Source organism: Chiloscyllium punctatum, chromosome 10, assembly GCF_047496795.1.
Source record: "Chiloscyllium punctatum isolate Juve2018m chromosome 10, sChiPun1.3, whole genome shotgun sequence".
In the NCBI taxonomy this organism is placed as follows: Eukaryota; Metazoa; Chordata; class Chondrichthyes; order Orectolobiformes; family Hemiscylliidae; genus Chiloscyllium; species Chiloscyllium punctatum.
In genome coordinates, this window is record NC_092748.1 from 42646648 (window position 1) to 42668163 (window position 21516).

General features: G+C 38.3%; 1 long non-coding RNA gene across 1 annotated transcript in view; it reads left to right on the forward strand.

The window, feature by feature from the left end:
• Positions 1 to 14013, forward strand: part of LOC140481790 (uncharacterized) — a 57397-nt gene extending 43384 nt beyond the window's left edge. Inside the window, exons 2-3 of the long non-coding RNA XR_011961603.1 lie at positions 11672 to 11784; positions 13976 to 14013. This is a non-coding gene — a long non-coding RNA (uncharacterized lncRNA). The remainder of the gene's footprint in view (positions 1 to 11671; positions 11785 to 13975) is intronic.
• The last annotated feature ends 7503 nt before the right edge of the window (positions 14014 to 21516 follow it).

Genomic DNA, 21516 nt, shown 5'->3' on the forward strand with positions numbered 1-21516 from the left:
AATATTCTTTTACAGCATTACAAAACAGCTCCTAGTCAATGTCCATCTACAGCCACATTTTGTTTCCAGTCACTGAGCCAATTCTATATCTGTAACTTCCATTTTTTTCCTAATTCCATGGGCTTCTGTCTTCTTTAGAAACCTCCTGTGTGACATATTGTCAAATGCTTTCAGAAATCCCTTCCATAAATCTTTTCTGTTTCATCAAAGAAATGTTAGACATGGTTTTGCCTTCAACAAATCTATGCTGGCTCTCTTTGATTAACCAATTTCTTTCCAAATGAAAGTATTTTTCCTATCTCTGAGAACTGTTGTAATAACTTCCCTATCACTAATAGCATATTTTTTTTTGGTTAATTCCAGCCTCCCACCTTCCCATTTCTTAGACTGTGCTATAACATTTGAAACTCGGCAATCTCCTGTGTTCATTAAGGATTGGAGGTTTGGAGCAAATTTCTTTGCTTCTTTTAATAGCCTAGGATGCTTTCTCTGTAAATTCCATCATTTATCTATTATCTGTGATTATACTCTTTTGTGTTTGCTTCCTCTGTTGTTGCTCTGTGCATAAGTTCCCTTCACATAATTCATTTCCTTTGTGACATAAGACAGCTAGTATTCGCTTTAGCCATATCCTCTGCAGAGAGTCATAGAGACATACAGCATGGAAACAGACCCTTCGGTCCAACCCGTCCATACCGACCAGATATCCGAACCCAATCTAGTCCCTTCTGCCAGCACCTGGCCCATATCCCTCCAAACCCATCCTATTCATATACCCATCCAAATACCTCTTAAATGTTGCAATTTACCAACCTCTGCCACTTCCTCTGGCAGCTCATTCCATACACATACCACCCTCTGTGTGAAAAAGTTGCCCCTTAGGTCTCTTTTATATCTTTCCCCTCTCACCCTAAACCTATGCCCTCTAGTTCTGGACTCCCCGACCCCAGGGAACAGACTTTCCATGCCCCTCATAATTTTGTAAACCTCTATAAGGTCACCCCTCAGACTCCGACGTTCCAGGGAAAACTGCCCCAGCCTGTTCAGCCTCTCCCTGTAGCTCAAATCCTCCAAACCTGGCAACATCCTTGTAAATCTTTTGTGAACCCTTTCAAGTTTCACAACATCTTTCCGATAGGAAGGAGACCAGAATTGCATGCAACATTCCAACAGTGGCCTAACCAATGTCCTGTACAGCCGCAACATGACCTCCCAACTCCTGTACTCAATACTCTGACCAAAAAAGGATAGCATACCAAACGCCTTCCTGCATCATGAGCATTTCTCCTTGAATTCTTAATAGACCCTTTTTTTCCCCCGAGTTGTTTAGATTTATATGTTTTATAGTTCAATTTAATTTTGCCTCTCTTTTAACTTCCCTATGCTTCCCGTATGAACTTTTCCAATTCTAACCTACACTTTGTCTCCGTGGTCAGTAACTGAATGTCATGCCAGATATTTGTCATAACATTCACTTGTGAATGTTATCGCTGCCTCCAAGGCTACTCTATTGTGTACAAACAAATTTACACTGATCTGAGATTGATAGACGCAGTTTGGATTCCTACAAAGCTTACACTTTTTTTTAAACTTCCTGGATATTTATCTAAGATGAAAAACTACAGCTCTTGAACACTGATATCACAAAAGATCATTTCTCAGTCCAATTCATCCTGGCTTGTATTTTCATAAAAGGATTCTGTAAATTTTGGATTTTTGACAGTCTTTCTGCAACATGTGTAACTGTGAGACTGAACATGTACCTTTTCTTGGTCATATATGCAGAGGTGCCTGTCTTTGGACATCTGGATGTGCTCCAGAAAGAAAAGTCAGTAAAACTTGTGAACGACACTGGTCTGACTTCTCTTGTGCACCTCAAAGTGGAGCTCTTGTGTAACCAGTACATTAGTTTCCAAATATTATTTTTAAAAAAGTGTTTTTTCTCTCTGCACATTATTTTCTTAACCCTGAGGTTGTTGTTGCTTTTTCTGGAATCTGCAGCCTTAAGCTGCTTATTGTCTGCATGTACTTTGCTTGGAGCCTGAACTTACTTGGTCCTATACTTAAATTATGCTTTAATCACCATTGTGTTTTGTGAATCCATTGTACTTGTTTGTTAACTCAATCATTATCCTCCAGTAAAGTTGGTGAGATGATCTTTGCTATTTGTAGCTGGCATCGTGCATTTGACTTGCTAACAATTGCATTACTGTAACTCAAGCTCCAGACATAGCACAAGCAAGACAAGCAGTTCTGGGAGTAAATTGGCAAGGAATGATGGGATGGCAGCAGGCCTCCGATTCATACAAAAATGCACTCTGACAGGCACCACTTCCAGTTTTCTCTGTGGAGCTTAGATGCATGTGCTGAATCCACAGAGATGACCAATCAAATGCACGTGCACAGAAGCATTCATGGGCCTTGGAAGTAATGCATCTGCAGAGTTCTGAGGAGCTTTTCTCAGAACAGAGAAATTAACCTCATTCACCACATCTGTAAACTGCAGTTACCAAGTTGGTAAACGTCATCATCTGTTGAGACAGAAAGCACAACTGATAACAATTATTCTTTTTTAAAAGAATGGGTTTTTAGTAAGGTATTTTCAGACACTACAAAGAGCGTTTATAAAGAACTCTGACTCATTGAAAGATTGATTAAGTTAATGAAGTTTATGAAGTCACATCAGGTGTATGGAAAAATAGCAACCCACAAATGTAATGCAAAGTATCTTAATTTTCAAAAAGGTTTGCTTATGCCATCAAAGTACCAAAGTGAAATAATGGTATTTGGAACTTCCAGCCACCTCCAGGGCAACATATAGTTTGCAGTGACTGGCAGGACACCAGAAAGAGTGGACCACATATCTCTAGGAAGTATGCTAAATAGGTAAATTTTGACATCAGTGGCCTTTTTCTTTCAGATTCACCATTGACTTGTGAGCATCTGGGTGAGTGAGCAGTATGGACAAAGTGTATGATGTTGTCAACTCTTTAAAGAACTCATTGGTAAACTGTCGTGTATTGTGAGATTGCAAGGTTTGCGATTCCATATGTTGAAAATATTTCCTACAGAAGTGTAATTACTGCTTCAGAAGTGTGACACAGTGCCATTCTGACTAGCAGCCTACTACTATCAAAAACATTTTATTTTGGTTCATCCTAAGATGTTCTCCTAACATTGGAGGCAAGGAAGATGACAAATGTTCTCTTGTTTCCTGGCAATGATTTAGCACTAGAAATACAGTTTGACATAATCTCTTCAAATGATTTGGAGAGATCCAAAAGATGCCTTATTCTATCTTGGCATTTTGTGATGCCCGGATGTTCCCTGTCTGTGTGGAGTTTGCACAGTCTCCCTGTGTCTGCATGGGTTTCCTCTGGGTGCTCTGGCCTCCTCCCACAATCCAAAGATGTCCAGGTTAGGTTAATTGTTCATGATAAATTGCCCATATGGATGTGGAGGTGAGGTGCATTGGTCAGGGGTAAATGTAGGGTAATAGGGTAGGGAATGGATGTGGGTGAGTTACTCTTCGAAGAGTTAGTGTGGGCCAAATGGCCTGTTTCCATATTGCAGGGATTCGATGACTCTATAATGATCATTGTAGGTTATCAAATTTCAGTGATCTGAGAATAACCAGTCCCTTGCTACAGTTCAGTAAATTACCTCTACAGCAAGGTGGCCTCTCTGTTCATAGCATTATCTCAGAATAGCATGGTGTGCCTTGTATGCAGGCCATCCATTGATGCAGTACATTGTGATCAGAACATATCCTTTGTCAGATTTCTGGGCATCACTGATTTCACTGAACTGTTACATTATGTACATATGAACTAGAAGCAGATATGAGCCATTCTACCCCTTCAGCCTGTCTGCCATTCCATCAGGCAATGGCTGATCTGATTTACTCCACATTCTCAGCTAACCCCATAACCTTTCAACCCCTCACTGATCAAAACCTATCTACTTCTGCCAAAGAAATATTCAACCATTCTGATTCCACTGTCTTGTTGAGGGCACTTCTAAATACACACAACAGGGAGAAAAATATTCCCCTCATTGGCCTTATATAGGTGACCCCCGATTTTTAAACATTGAAAACCATTTCTAGATTCTCTGACAAGAGGAAACATACTCTTGACGTCTGCCCTGTCAAAACCGCTTAGGATTTTATATGTTTCAATCAAGTCTCCTCTTATTCTTCTTAACTCCAGGTGTCTAACTTTTTCACATAAGGCAGTTTTCTCATTCCTCGTTAAAAAGGTCTATACATTCTCTGAATATCTTCTAAGGCACTTATATCATTCCCCAAATAATGGAGACAAATACTGTACATGGTACACTAGATGTGGTCTCATTGCTCTCTATAAATTAAAGCATAGCTGAATTTCTGTATTAAATTCCTCATACAATAGAGTAGAATATAACATTATATTAATTTTCCTGGTTACTTGCTGGACCTGCACAGTACCCTTTTGGAAATCATGCAGTAGAACACCCAGATCCCTCTGCATCTCAGACTCCTGCGATCTTTCACTGCATAGTTAATATGCTCCTTTTTTATTCTCCCAACTAAAAATGAACAATTTCATATTTCTCATATTGTACTCAATTTACCAGTTCTTTAACATACACTTAGTTAATTTATATCCTCCACCCAACTTACTTTGCACCATCAGCAATCTAGCAATTCTTCGTCCAAATCACTTGTATAAAATTTGTAAAAAGGTTCAGGCTGTAGCACTGATCGCTACGTTCACCACCCGTTACATCTTACTACCCAGAAAATAATCTATTTATGCCTACTTTTATATTATCTAGCCAATCATCTATCCATGTCAATACATTACTTTGGTGCATTCTACACCACTAGCTTTTATTTTCTCTAATAACCTTTGACATGGCATTTCATCAAATGCCTTCAGGAAATCGAAGTACAGTGCATCCAAAGGTTTCCTTTTATGCACAACACGTTACTATCTCCTAGATCACCAATAAATTGGTTAAATGTGACTTCCCTGTCAGAAAACCATGTTAACTCTATGATTACACTATTTTTTTTTAAATGTCCTGCTAGTATGCTTTTAATAATTGCTTCTGATATCTTCCCTTTGACAGATGTCAAACTAACTGGCTGTAGTTTCCTATTTTCTTCAAGTACATTTAAATAAATGGTTGCATTTACTACTTTCCAACCTTTTAAGACCCTAGCATGCCCACAGCTCCAAATTCTGTGGTGATTCCAATTTTGATTTCCTCCAACTGTTGCATAGCCTGATTTTAAAGCCATTTCTGGGATGTTACTAGCATATCAGCAGAGACCAGTTTTTCAAAAAACTGTTCCGTTTTTCTGCCATCTCCTTACTGCCATTATGAACTCCCCAGATTTATTTTCAAACTCATTTTATTAACTCTTCAAAGTATACTCTTCAGACATTTTAACAATCTGTCTGTAAACTTCAGCTAAACTGTTTACATCAGCTAGCATTCTCTCAATCTCTAATTTTCCCCTCCAGTTTACTTGTCACCATTGGCTTTTTTTTCAATATTCTGTCCAATAGCCTGGTTGTGCAAAGATGTGTGAACAATTATGATTCCTTTTTAAGTTTGGATAACTAAAATGTTAAAAATATCACACTTATGGACTTCTCCTGTTTGGAAATGTTTTTATTCTTTTGAGGAAAGTATCTATTGTGTTGCTTTTTTAAAGTAATGTCTTGAATATCTGCCACTGTAGCTTACTGACATACCTGCAATCCAATTTTTCAGTTCACTTTAGCTAACTCTGCTTCTATGCCCTCATAATTGTTCTTGTCTAAATTTAAATACTAATCTTTGACCCACTCTTTTCTCCCTGAAATTGAAAGTAAAATTTAATATTATGATATTATAACTAGAGATGCCTTCGGTGAGGCATTATTTAGTTCTGCCTTGTTCTGCCAGGTCTTATACAATCTTCTAGGTTGGCTCCAGAATGTGCTGATAAGAAACCTTCCCAAAAACATTCTGCACACTCCTCATCTAGGCCAATTTGCAGATGAGTTTTCCAGTTTTTGTCAATTAAAATCCCTCAGGATTATTGCAATATCTTACTGACAAGCTGACATGATTTCTTCTTTTATTCTCTATTCAACCATGTTGTTAGTGTTAGGGGGCTTGAACACGGCCCACAGGTGGAGTTTGATCTTGAAGCGTGAAGTGATGAAATGAAGGACTAACAAAGCAAGGGAGTACATGGTAAATGGTAGGGCTTGGGTAGAATAGAAGATCAACGGGACCTTGGTCTGAGTATACATAGATGCTTGAAGGCAACAAGACAGACTGACAGACGGATAAGAACACATATGAGATATTTGCCTTTATTAGTCAAGACATTGAATACAAAAGGAAAGGATGTTATGTTGGAGCTTATCGAACATTGGGGTTCGGCCTCAGCTGTAGTACTGTATGCAGTTCTGGTCGTCACACTATAGGAAGGACGTGATTACTCTGGAAACGTTGCAGATGAGACTCACCACAGAGTTGCCTGGCCAGAGGTTCATCTATAAAGACAAACTACTGAGGGTCTGGGTATTTTCCTTAGTACAGAGAAGATGGGGCGGGGAATCTAATTGAGGCCTACAAAACCATGAAGGCTATAATTAAAGGCAATAGGAATAAACCTTTCCTCTTAGTTGAGGTGTCAATTTCTACAGGTTTTACTTAGGGGTGTCTTTAGTCTGAGATCATTAATGAATTAATTATAAAATAAAGTATGCCACACAAATTTTAGCACTTTAGATATGCTTTGTATAACTGAAGTGCAAAATGTATTGTACAATGAATATTATGCTCTTTTATATGGCAGAATTATTGACTTCAGATTTATAATTTCAAGAATATTTACACCATTAAACTTACAGTTCAGTTCACTTGTATTTGAGCAGTAGATGTGATCTATATGGACTTCAGTAAGGCGTTCGACAAGGTTCCCCATGGGAGGCTGATTAGCAAGGTTAGATCTCATAGAATACAGGGAGAACTAGCCATTTGGATACCAGTTCTGTATCCAAATACCAGTTCTACCTTTGAGGTAGAAGACAAAGGGTGGTGGTGGAGGGTTGTTTTTCAGACTGGAGACCTGTGACCAGTGGAGTGCCACAAGGATCGGTGCTGGGCCTCTACAATTGTCATTTACATAAATTATTTGGATGTGAGCATAAGAGGTACAGTTAGTAAGTTTGCAGATGACATCAAAATTGGAGGTGTAGTGGACAGTGAAGAGGGTTGCCTCAGTTTACAACAGGATCTGGACCAGATGGGCCAATGGGCTGAGAAGTGGCAGATGGAGTTTAGTTCAGATAAATGTGAGGTGCTGCATTTTGGGAAAGCAAATCTTAGCAGGACTTAGACACTTAATGGTAAGGTCCTAGGGAGTGTTGCTGAACAAAGAGACCTTGGAGTGCAGGTTCATGGCTCCTTGAAAGTGGAGACGCAGGTAGGTAGAATAGTGAAGAAGGCGTTTGGTATACTTTCCTTTATTAGTCAGAGTATTGAGTACAGGAGTTGGGACGTCATGTTGTGGCTGTACAGGACATTGGTTAGGCCACTGTTGGAATATTGAGTGCAATTCTGGTCTCCTTCGTATTGGAAAGATGTTGTGAAACTTGAAAGGGTTCAGAAAAGATTTACAAGGATGTTGCTAGGGTTGGAGGATTTAAGCTATAGGGAGAGACTGAACAGGCTGAGGCTGTTTTCCCTGGAGCATCGGAGGCTGAGGGGTGACCTTATAGAGGTTTACAAAATTATGAGGGGCATTGATAGATAAATAGACAAAGTCTTTTCCCTGGGGTCGGGGAGTCCAGAACTGGAGGGCATAGGTTTAGGGTGAAAGGGGAAAGATATAAAAGAGACCTAAGGGGCAACTTTTTCATGCAGAGTGTGGTACGTGTATGGAATGAGCTGCCAGAGGATGTGGTGGAGGCTGGTACAATTGCAACATTTAAGAGGCATTTGGATGGTTATTTGAATAGGAAGGGTTTGGAGGGATATGGGCCAGGTGCTGGCAGGTGGGACTAGATTGGGTTGGGATATCTGGTTGGCGTGGACGGGTTGGACCAAAGGGTCTGTTTCCCTGCTGTACATCTCTATGACTCTATACAATATTATCATTTTGTATTTTTTAATATTTGCTATGGCCATTTGTTCTGCATCAGAATCAATGTCCGAAAGGTAAAGGAAAGAAGGGTTAGAGGGAATTTATGGAGAATTCTTTTCAACTAGATGGTGGTACCTATCTAGAACTACGCTTAAGAATTATTTAAATGGTCACTTGGAGCACCATAGCATATGAGGATATGGATCAAGTGCTGGATAATGGGATTAGAGTAGATAGGCACTTGATGAGCACTGCAAACATAATGGCCGATGGGTGTCGTTCTGGCTGTAATAATTTATGACTCTATGAAAATTCTTTTGCAGCAAGATTAATGATTAGCCCTTTTTGTTACATAATATCCATTATATTATGTTTACCCTTTGCCAGATTAATCAAACCTTTCCAGAATCTAAGGAATTAACACCTATCCATTTATTACCTCATTACCCACCTCTTCTAAAGACCCATGGATGAAGTCTGGAAGGACATCAGGAGCTGACAGCCCACATTCTATCAGTTTTGCTTCCTGAGTGATTATCATTTCATCAGGTTCCACACTCCCTTCCACCTCCTGATTTCCAACTTTTATTGGAATAATTTGTGTGTCCAGAGTGAGGACAAAAATAAATATTTGTTTATGTTACCCATCATTTCCTAAGAAGCTAGTACTAAATACCCATTCTTACGCCCTGTAGAAGATCAACACTCATTTTACTTATTCTTTTCCTCTTTTCTGTACATGTTGAACTCTTGCTGTTTTTACATTTCTAGCTACTTTCTTTCCATACTCTAATTTCTTTTGCTTTCTTATTCTTTTCGTATGACTCTGCCATTCTTTTTATTCTGTTCAACTATCTCCCCTGTCACTAATCTTTATGAAATCATTTTTTTTTAACCTTGAGACTGATGCTCTCCTTAACTTCTTTATTTTACCATGAATAGTCTGTCCACCCTTTATAAGAAAGAATAAGTGTGTTCCTACACAGAATTCTGAGTATTCCAAAATAACCCTTTTTAATGTTTGCAAATGGTGGGGTCCTGGGGAATGTTGCCGAACAAGGAGACCTTGGGGTGCAGGTCCATAGTTCCTTGAGGGGTAGGGAAGAAGGCTTTTTGTACACTTGTCTTTATTGTTCAGTGCTTTGAGTGTAGGAGTTGGGATGTCACGTTGCGATGGCTGTACAGGACATTAATTAGGCCACTTCTGCAATGCTTCATTCAACTTTCATCTCCCTGTTAGAGCAAAGATATTGTTAAACTTGAAAGCATGCACAAAAGGTTTACTAAGATGTTGGTTGGGTTGGAGGGTTTGTGCTATAGGGAAGGCTGAATTGGTTGGGACTATTTTCCTGGGACATCAGAGGCTGAGGGGTGATCTTATGAAGGTTTCTAAAATCACGAGGGGCATGGAGAGGGTGAATAGCCAAGGTCTTTTGTCCATGGTTGGGGAGTCCAAAACTAGAGGGCATAAGTTTAAGGTGAAAGGAGAAAGATGTAAAAGAGACCTAAGCAGCAACTTTTCACACGAGTGATGTATGTATGGAATGAGCTGCGAGAGGAAGTGGCTGCACAATTACAACATTTAAAAGGCATCTGGATACATACATGAATAGGAAAGGTTTAGAGGGATATGGGCCAAATGCTGGCAAATGGGACTAGGTTAAATTAAGATATCTGTTTGGCATGGATGTGTTGGACCAAAGGGTCTGTTTCCATGTTGTGAACTCGATGACTCTAACTGCTTCTTTGCTGATTTATCACTAAGCAGTGCCTCAGTTCACTTCAGCTAGCTCTCAGCTTTCAAATGTGGTTGTTCTTCATGATTAAAATGCTAGCCTTAGATATAAAATGCATATCGTAGTTGCTTTATTTAGGGGTGCCTTTACTCTGAATAGATTAATTATATCATTTTATATAAAGGATCCTATAAGTATTTCAGTGTTTTAAGTATGCTTAGTTTAACTAAGAATAAAATATTGTATAAAGATTTATTATAGTCTTGTATGACAACTAACCTCAGCTTTATAATTTTGAGAATACTTAGACAATTAAACATACAATTCCGTTTACTTGTATTTTTCAAATCAACATTAATGTTACAATGTCATTTTGAATTTATTGATATAATTGTTATGGCTATTTGTTCTGCATCAGAAACAAAGAAATTGCTGGAGAAATTCAGTAGTCTGGTAACATCTGTGGAGAGAAAGCAGAGTTAACGCTTCGGGTCCAGTGACCCTTCTTCAGAACTGATGGTGCATATGCTGAAGAAAGAAAGATACAAAAAGGTGGATATAGAGGCCAGAGAGACAGTAAGGCACAAAAGAATGGACAATGGTAAGCTAGGGAGACAGAAGAGGTGATAATAGGAACCATTAGTAGGCTGTGCTGAAAGCAGCCCATGTTATGACAGGTGTGGGTAAAGTAACATGGAAGAAGGTGTTCAAACTCTAAAATGATTGAACTCAATATTGAACCCTGGATGCTGTAGGGTCCTCAGGAGGAAAATGAAATGCCATTCTTCCAGCTTGCTCTGAACCTCACTGGAGCAGTGCAGCAGGCCTGAGACTGAAATGTTAGCCAGGGAACATGTTGGTTTACTGAAGTGGCGAGAAATCAGAAACTTAGGGTCATTTTTGCATACAGGATGTAGGTGTTCTGCAAAGTGGCCGCCCAGTCTGCATTTCATCTCCCCAGTGGAGAGGAGACCACGTTGTGAGCAGCAAATACAGTAGACTAGATTGAGTAAAGTGCAGGCAAATTGCTGCTTCACCTGAAAGGTGTGTCTGAAGCCTTGTAGCATACTTCAGTATCATACTTGGGCAGGTATTATCATGTTGCTATGTATCTGCCTGGTAACTTGGAAATGGGGTTTGACACTGCAAGGTAATTGTCACAATGACATAACGGCAGAGTACCTCTGGAATGTGACAATGTGATTTGAACAGCTGTTTTTATTGGAGATTTGATTTTGGGTGACTATCCTGAGTCCCTCTTATTTTTCATTGTTACAGAGAGCCAACAGATCATTGTCCAAAAACATAGGCCCGGATTTTGGAAGCTCATCAGATTCAAATACATGAGTGCACATGTAGTGATTGGAACCAGATGGAACTTGTTGACTGAGATGATTAGATTCCCAACAGTATGGAAACAGGCCCTTCGGTCCATCAAGTCCACGCTGACCCTCCGAAGGGTAAACCACCCAGACCCATTCCCCTATCCTGTAATTACCCCTGACAAATGCACCTAAAGCTGTGGGCAATTTAGCATGGCCAATTCACCTAACCTGCACATCTTTGGACTCTGGGAGGAAACCGGAGCACCCAGAGGAAACCCACACAGACAGTCACCTGAGGCTGGAATCGAACCCAGGTCCCTGGTGCTGTGAGGCAGCAGTGCTAACCACTGAGCCACCGTGCTGCCCCATTCTGATATTTGTTATTCACATGGACGTTTTATGGAATATTGTGCATATAATAACACTCTCCCATTTGTCGATTTTTGACATCTAATTTGACCAATTTTTTTTGACAGATAAACTGACCGTAATAGGGTCTGAGGGGTAATGAAGAGCATCTCCAAACAAATTGGTCCAGGCTATCAACCCAATCAGTAAAGGCTTGGCTGACCAATATAACCAGGAGAAGGTGGGTAGACTGTCTTGATTGCCATCATCCGGGTGGGGGGGGAGAACAGGATGGGCTGTCCTAGAGGTGGCTAGAAGGTGCGTCAGGGGGAAAAGACAGCCAGAAGCGGAATGGGACAGGCTGCCTTTGAGTGGAGAAGGTGGGAGGGGTGGGTCATTTGCTGGTTTACGAGAGTGTCTGTGTCATCTGCACTGTTTTATTGTTCAGTTAATTGAACTCTTTGTGTCTGTTTTCCCTTTGGTAAGATAAGGTGGGATTTGGGGTTCATCCGCATTTCCCTGCAAATTGGTTGTATAATGGGGTTTGTATTGGTTGTATAATGTCGTGTCTTTCCCTTGTAAATTGCTGTTTATGGTAAACTGCTATTTCTTGTTCACTGTTGAAGGTTTGTACTTTGTACAGTTTGATCTAAAAAAAATGTAACTAGAAGATTAGAATCTCCTCAGTTGAGGACTGACTGAGCTGGCTGGCCATAGCCAGTAAACTCTATCCTAGTAAATAAAGGGTGACTTGGTGATGGGAATCAACCTCTGTAGTTATTTCAGGACAGGTCCAAAATTTCCCAGTGCTGGCTAGTGTCCTGGTTTTCTGGCACCTTTTTCACTTTAACGTAATTTTTACTTTCCTTTAAATTCAGAAGTGTTATCATTTACAACTGAATGTTTGTTTTGTTTTTTGCCATCAGCAAATCACCCATGGTATTTTTTTCATCTATTAACTCAAGGTAATTTTTAAGAAATTGATTTGGATAGAATGGTGGCTACCCAAAATGAAGTGGCAGGTAGCTTGTGAATGCAAGTTTGCAAAAGATGCTGAAAAGACACAACTATCTTGAGGCATTCTCTTTCTCTCTATCATCCTGTAGGTTGCAGTGATGGATAGCTCTCCAGATTTCTGTGCTCACTCTTATATGGATGGCAAGCATGTTCTCTGGTCATTAAAAGATGATTCCTTGAAAAATTAAATTGGGTGGCTATTGAATTGAAATATTAATTTTAATTGTCCCCACAAGTGCCACATGATCTGAGTTTTATTTTTCAGCTTTATTATTCTTTATAGGTATTTTTACAAATGCACTATTTGATTTAGTTCACATGCATACTGACATGTAACGCTATCTCACTATCACATCTCTCCACAATCACAATCCTTCCACTTCAGATTTGTCACACTGTTTGTCTTACATTTGATGATGCATGAGCAGAAATCTCCTCTGTGTAGGGGAAGACTAGTTTCATAAACTTCACTCCCTAGCCATCGCTTTCTTCTTCTGACAGATGTCTGATGTTAAATCAAACTATTAGTAATATTAGTGATACTAAAACCCAAGATGGGTTTCTGCCTACATATATTATCCACCACTAATAGTGCCTACTTACACCTCCAACATCCAATTTTTTTGCCTCTGCCTCAATTTACTTCCCGCTGAAACCTTCATCCTTACCTTTTGTTACCTCTAGACTTGATTCCAACCTTTAGTCTTACTGATCTCCTATTTTCCACCTTGAATTCAAACTACTGACCTATAACCACTGTTATAACTTGCACTAAATCCCATTCAGCCATCACATCTGTGGTTGCTGACATAAAATTAACTCATAATCCAGCAATGCCTCAATTTTAAAAGCTTATCTTTCTATTCTGCATGGTATCACATTCCCTCTCTATAAAACATTTTCCAGCCCTACAACCTTCTGAGATCTTCATATTCTTCGAATTCAGGCCTAAATTAAACTTAGATTTTAATTATTTCACGTCCTATGGTTTCAACTCCCTGGGGCTTGAGCTCTGGAATTTCTTACCTAAACTCTTGCTCATCTACCTGTTTCAGATGCTCTTTATAATATTGGTAATTACAATGATGTACATACCATTATAGACCAATATTCAAAACTGTCAAATGACAAAATAATACATCTAATAGTGGCAATAATAAGTAGTGTCGACAGGAGCATGAAAATAAAATGAGATATTGACCAATTAACTGAGCAGGTAAAAATATGGGAATTCTATTTCCCAACAAAGTTGTGAGATAACCCATTTTGGACTTGGTAGGTTTTAGTACTGCTTAAATGAAAGTAATGAAAGGTCCATATGCATAACCACTAAAATATTGTGGTTAGGTGTAAAAATAAGCAAAAACCCTAATAGATATTGGGTTTTTTATATGGCAATGTTTGTTACATTACAGATGTGAAAAGGTCTAGTTGGAAGACATCAGGAATACTATGTGCAGGACTGGACAAGGCACCTTGGGAAGGAAGGAGACTTGCTTTTATATTAAACCATACACAATATCAGGATGTCATTCCATATAAAAAAAAGTAAGCTTCACTCCAACAGTTAAAATTGGACATTACGAAAAGTGCCAAACAGTTTGAGTTCTTTTTTTTTACAGATGTGATACTCCGCGGTACCTCCTGCACAATTGCAGTTACACGTGATGTTAGGATGAATATTGAGATGTTATTATCATTTGGAAACTTGGATTCTAAAATGGATGGAACAATACATAGCTTTAAGTTTGATTTCTAAATCGTGTGGGTTAGAAGTTAAGTATATATTTTTAGTTTCATTTTTGAGTGGTTGTGTGGGAAGATTTTTACATGTATTTTAATGAGGCTTTTAAAACAAATCTTGAGATCAATAGTGCTTTAGAAAACAAGGATAGAAGAAAGAAAAATTGTTTTTTGTTAGTGACAGAGAGTTAGAGACTCCAGTTGAAAACACAGTCTGCCATGTTTTACTGATATCACAGGGAGCAGCTTTTTGGCATGTTTATGATTCATGTTGAATAGATTTTTGTAGGGTGGGAGCAGTGAATTTGAAAACGTGAATGAACTTGAAACAGAATTCAAATTGAAATTCAGGCTCCAAGATATTCATCATTGGGTTGAAACCTTTGTGACCAATTAGAGTATCTTCTCTGATCAGTAACTCCAGATTCCTCCTCCAAATCTTTTGTTTTGTATGTAATTTTGAGTACTCAGTTAGGACATTTAGGACATTTTCTTGTCATCATGGTATTTTAAATTATACCTGGAACATCAATTGACTGAAATCTGGGCATTTCTGGAATTCATTATTTTATTGTAAATCCCAAATACTCTTTGCTTCTCAAAATTGTCAAAAGCATTTCTGTTCTCATTCTACTTAGTTAAAATTCATCATTCACCCTACCACCTGCAACCTGTGTTTTAGACCGCCTTCAAAGCCATTACCATTTTCTGTTATTTGGATGTTTGCTCCATTAAGCCATAAAGTGTTGTTTTAAATGAAATGCTTTCCATGGAAATTTTTAGTGCTTCCAATGTTTATTCTACCTGTATGTCTTCATCTGCAAATTTAACTCCTAAACCTAGAGGTCTAAATATAATACTTTAACAGAAACTACTAACTAAAATTTCAGCACAGATTGGGTAATTGCAAGATGGAATTTATGGAGTCTTGCCTACAAGCTGTTGAATTTTATTCTTTTTCTATGAAGGAATTTCATATTTCTGAATTTGTTAAAATCTGACCATGGCACATAAGGAGTTAGCAAATCATTATTCGATAAAACGTTATCTATGAAAGTCAATACTTTATCCAAATATTTGAGTTCAAATCTTCAATCTCCAAATTCTGAAAAAGACATTGCTTCTTCTTCTGCTTTTGTCTGGTAGCAAATAGGTAAAAATACCAAGGCAAATACCTTGTTTTCTCTTCAGTAAAGAGGTAACATATATGCGTATGAATACTTCATTCTTCCCTTGGTTTTCACTTTCAGAAAACTGGGTAAGTAAACGTATCCCCAATAACCTGTTTTGTTTCGACCATCCCTCTGAAGGTTTCTTCAACTCATTCTTTTGGTTAGACCAATTCTTAAATTTTCACACTGATTTATAAACAGCTAATCATCTGCTACCACTGTTGGACACCCAAGACTTAATGTTGATTTGATAGAATCAGACAATATGCTTTTCTATTCAGAACTTTGCTTTGTTTTCTACATTCAGAAGTTTTCTTGCACATAAGTGCACATTTTTATTTCCCATCACTAAATCACACGAGGTATATTTTTTCACCTATTAACTACCACAAGTAAATTATCCTTGTTGCCAATTAAATAATTTATATGTAAAGCTCGTTAAAGGCACTGCAAACCATCAAAGGTGAGGGAGAGGGGCCTACAGTCAGTTTTATTGTAACTTCCTCATTATCAATTCTCAACAACCACTGATTATTTGCTCTCCATATATATATACACCCTCAGTCAAGTACTCATCCAATTATCCCTCAATTAACATCTAACCATCACCTCGTCCTAGTTCCGTTTTGCCTCAGGCATTCCTACTAGATAATAATGATCATGATTGAGATAATCTGTTTATAGTGACATCAAATGAAGTCTAAATATTGATCAGGGCATCTGACATAACTTCCTTGCTTTATTTCAGAATAGATGATATGGGATGTTTTGTTTTCAATTGAGAGAGCAGATCTGTTTATTTTTCCAAAGGACGCCCCTTAATTCAAGGATGATGTCCAATCAGAGTTGTTTTTCTTTTGCTGTGTTCCTTTTCCCTGCCCATGACAAATATATTGGTATGAAAAGGTTGTGGTGTTTTGCGACTGTCATAGTCTGTCTCAAATAATATTTCCTGCAGCAAGGTTTGAGAATTTCAAAATAAAGGGTGTCATACATATACACTGAATTTTAAAAACATCTCACTCACTTTTCTCGCACATGCACAAGCACAATATCTAGATACAGTTGAAGATAAAACAATGTCTTTGTACATTCAAGAAAGGTTGGTAATGGTTTTAGATACTAAAGGCAACAATGAGTGTGAAGAGAATGTGGGTCTATGGCATTGAGAAAGAGGATCAGCCATTATCATATCGAATTGTAGAGCAGTCTTGAATGGCTGAATGACCTACTTATGCTCCTAGGTTCAACGTATTTATGTTTTAATATGGTGGCAACTTAAATAGATATCTTGGTCTATTTCATGGCAGATCTGTAGTTTCTTAGATGATCACATGAAGGTGCTTTAAAATTGAAAGTCTGGTAGCACAAAAAGTATTCTCACTAAGCTGCAAGATCTTTTGGCAGTCAATTTTCCAGAAGGTTGGTTCTCAGGGGAATTCAAAATTGGAGCAGCTTGTGAATCCTTTTCCTGTTTTTAAAGTTCTACTGTTTATTGCCTTGGATGACATTAAGCTAGTACAATGACTCTTAGGGAAATTTTCTGTTGTTAAACTGCTTTTGTTGATTTTAAGAGCAGATAACCAGCAGCAACTGTCTTAATGTGACATCCATGTCCTTTATCCAAACAAAGTGTGATTATATCTGTTGATTTTAACCATCCTCCACTGTCATTTGACAACTTGTAAAAGCCAGTTTTCTTCTGCTTCAAAAGCTCATTTAACTCAAAATTATCCTTGAGTTATTTTCAGGAAGGCATTGATATAACATCAGTCTGGTATATTCTTTTTGTTCCTTTGAGTAAGAGGGGTAAAGTTCAATCCACAAGAGAAGTCAAGTGACCTTTGGGTGGCCATCTTTTGTAGCCTATTTGTTCTATTTCTATAAATAAAGTACTGATTGAACACCTATAATGTACTTGGACATGATACCTTCACTGCTTGGAAAAACTGGATAATTGTTTTAAACATGGCTTTACTGCAAAGCAAAAGAAAAACATGCCCTTTCACCTTCACACACATTTTAGATTTTAACAGTAATTCAGTACTGCTAGAGTTTCTGTCACATTCCCAATCTGTCCTTCAGATCCCAAGTTATATTTTATCTGGTGAATGTTTGTTACTAATGGTATGTAGTGTTTCAGGAACTGTAACATGAATCTCGATGCATTTAGCAGTTGGTTGTAGTTTAAATTACAAACTGGTTCCTTAGGGTCAAGTTTCACATGTGGGTTCAGTTTCAAAGCTAGTAATATGCAAATTGCTCTGATTGTTCTGGTGGGTTGTCCATGAAGATTTTAACCCTTTCTTGGCTGCTTTCACAGCTTGAATCTGAACATTTTTTGGTTCTGATCCACTGATTCTTATTTCTAGGGATAGGATTTGGTGCATTTAAAACTCTGAAGTGTTTGGGTTTTCCCCATACACCTTATCAATAGGCATGGAAATTGTGGAGTTCAACTGGGTTTATTTTAACAACTGATCCTGAGATGGTTTAAAAGTGTATAGTACTACTGAACCAGAGGGTTGCTCCCTCATTAGAGAGACACAACTGGTAGTTGGTTAACGTGACGGTCATCTTACCTCAGGTGAGGCATCACTGGCTGGGCCAGCATTCATTGACTATCCCTAATTGCCCAGAGTCAACCACATTGCTGTGGATCTGGAGTCTCATGTAGGCCAGACCAAGTAGGATGGCAATTTTCTTCCCTAAAGGACATTAGTGAAACAAATGGATTTCTCTAAAAATCGACAATTATTTAGTTGTCATCACTCAACTCCTAATTCCAGACTTTTATTGAATTCAAATTTCACTATCTGCCATAGCAGGATTCAAAGTCAGGACCCAAGAACGTTACCTGGGTCTCTATTAATAGTCTAGCAAGAACACCATAAGGCCATCATCTCCCCTTTGTGGCTTTTACAACTGCAGTTGTTCTTAAGGGATATGAGCTTATGAAAGTAGGTTTGTCCCCAAAATGTGCCACATCATGGGACATTATATGTTGTGCTTTGACTCAGGCACCTGCTTCATTCTGTTGGTTTTTGATTTTTCTCTATCTCTGTTAATATTGTGATAGAAGATGCCTGGTAATGAGATCCTTAATTCATTTTCATTTCTATGGGCATTCCTTGTATTATTTAATCTCTTCGTTGGGTTTTAGCCTTTTAGCATTTAAGGGTGTTTAGGTAGAGTTGAGGATTATTACATCAGCCATGATTTCATTCAGTGGCAGAGCAGACTCTATCAGCATAATGGCCTACTTCAGCTGCTATGTCTTATGGTCTTGCCTAACGCCTATTACTTTGGTCAGACTTTCTTCTAGTTTTCTAACCTTTATTAGCAACATCGCACCAATCACCACGCCCCCATCCCAACTCCTCATTCATAGGATGCTAGGAACTACTTTAGTTTTCTACAACTTCATATGTTTTTCTTGTTCCCTTCTGTTTTCCCAGTCAATGTGGACTGCTTTTGACCCACTGGGCACAGTAACTGATATCCCAAATAATTTCCCAACTATGTACCTATTTCCTTTAAGCTTGGCATAACCTTGACTGGCACCAATGTCCTGTAAACTATTTTGCAGATAAAATTTACTGGAAGCATTAAACATGTGTCCTTTCACTCTCCCCACAATTTTTATCCTGCATAGAGGTAGCATCTTAGCAGCCTTTGCCACAGGCAGTATTTGAAAATACCCTGTTTTTAAAAAATTATTATTGCTCTTCTTGGAGATTGTTATATAAAAAAGGAATTATTTCCTCTTGTGTGAAAAGTTTTGGTGGGTTTTCTGTCCTCCCCATCCCACTTTGAGTCTGCTCAATACTTCCAAGGCTATGGACACCGTTCTCACCATAGCTCCTCTTGATGATCTTTGATGAACTGACAGTTTTCATTTTGCTCTAAGGCCTCTTACATTGAAAGCATACCAGATGGATTCTGGCTGCTTTATCTTCCACACTCTTTCTTTGTAAATTGGGGATTTATCCTCATTTCTTAATTCATCATAGAGATGTTAATTGCCTGGCTCAGATCAACCACTCAAATGCTAGCTGTTTACGCCCCTTGAATTCAGGGACATCTGTGTCTGCTACTTAAATAGATGTTCTGGATGTTTTGGCAGTTCATCTCCAAGTTGAATCCATTGGTACCAATGATCAGCTACAGGCTATTATCCTGACTGGCAGACGTTTCAATCAGTCAGCACAGACTAATCAACACAGGCTTTTCCTATAAGCTAACCTTGCATCAGGATTTTTCTGGCCATTACAATTGAGCTGCTAGTTTCTTAAAGGCAGCGAAGAAAGTTTTCCAGTTGGAAAGAGGAGACAAATTGGAAATATTTTAAGAAATCAAAGCTAGTTTCTGGGAATTAGGCTATTTAAATTACAAATAAAAACAGCAAGTTCTCCCTTGCTGCTGCAATCAATCAGCCTCAGCTGCCCATCTTCGTTTCCCTGTAATTCACTTAAATTATTCTTGTTGGAAAGCGTTCTCTCTTGGAATTCTCTCACTTTCTCGGAATACTCTAATTCTAGCCTCTTCTCCTCTTGGGCAAATGCTTGCCAGTTAACTTGGTCTGTTTTAGGTTCTGTATCTTCTATCTGTTTCAAATCTGGAGTGAGGCAGAGATGCTCAAACAGCATCTCTAGTACCTCAGGCTATCATGCTTTATTACGTATATGAAATTCTACCTATTAGTTATAGCTTTTAGCAACTATAACTAAAAATGTTAGAATTTTGGCCAACTAACATCATCCTACATAAATGCTTTTGCATAGAAAATAGCCCTCTTATTTTCTATGGGTAGTATTCACTAAGCTTAGTTTTGTAATCTCGTTTCACAATATTGTTACTTTTTTTCTACTGTCAATTTCTTTAAAATCACATTTGGCAGTTCAATTGATTTAAATTGCAGATGCTAACCCAATTCTGTCACAACAAAATTTGTCTATTCTGTTTTTGTTATTTTTGCCCATAATCAGTATGTTGACATGGAAAGTGTGTCTCTATTCTTTCCCTCAGTGTGTGTCTCAATTAAATACTACCAGCAGCAAGCTGTTTTGAAATTTCAAATTTAAGATGATTTTCCATTTTCACATAATTGCTTCAGATTTTAAAAGATGATGTCTCTCACTCACAGGTTAAATACAGATGATGAAGGTATAACAATACGGTTGCAGTTAATCTCAGTTTCTTTCATGGCAGGCCTATGTTTCTTAGATGGACATGATGATTTATAAAATGGAAGGGAAACTCTGGTCAAGCAAAAGGAATCCAAGTATGCTTTCAGGATTTCATATATTCAGAAGCCCAGGAGGTTGGTTCTCAGGTCAATACAAATTTAGAACAGAATGGGAGAGATAGGTAGTTTTGCTGTTTTAATGTTAATTACTTTGATAGCTTGGATTACTTACAGCTAGTTTGATTGCTATCTTAAATTCTACCAAAAGCCACGACTTACTCAATTCAAAATTGCACCCTTTGAATTAGTTTCAGGAAAGTTCCCTTGAGACTGGTGAAGACCGTTCAATCTGCAAAGTCAGCTGACTATCAGGTAACTATCACTTGCAACTTTTACATTTTTTAAAAAACTGAAATAATTGACTATGTTCATAATATACAGGAACCAGACATTGCCATGAGTCTTCATGTGATTGAATAAGTCCCATCTCACCCACCGGCATTTCCTTCCCACATCCCCACTTTAGGTCAGAATATCTTCATTAGCAGCAAAGCATATTGCATCTTAGTGAATGAGGATCATTTTGAAACAACTGCCCTGTCATTAATGTTAGTACTGCAGTGCTTCAAGGTGATTTTTAGCCTGTCTCAGATTTTTTTGGTTATCCCTCTAGAATGTTGACCATTTGAGAGAGTCAAGAAAATAGAAGTTGGCAGGGAAGAAGCTTTTCAACCATTCAGACTCGTTGGAGACCGTTGAAGTTGATTTTACTGCAGTTTTCCCTGAATGTTTATAGCCTGGGTTCAAGATAATCTAGAATCATACAGTGTATGGGCCTTTGGCCATATAAAGT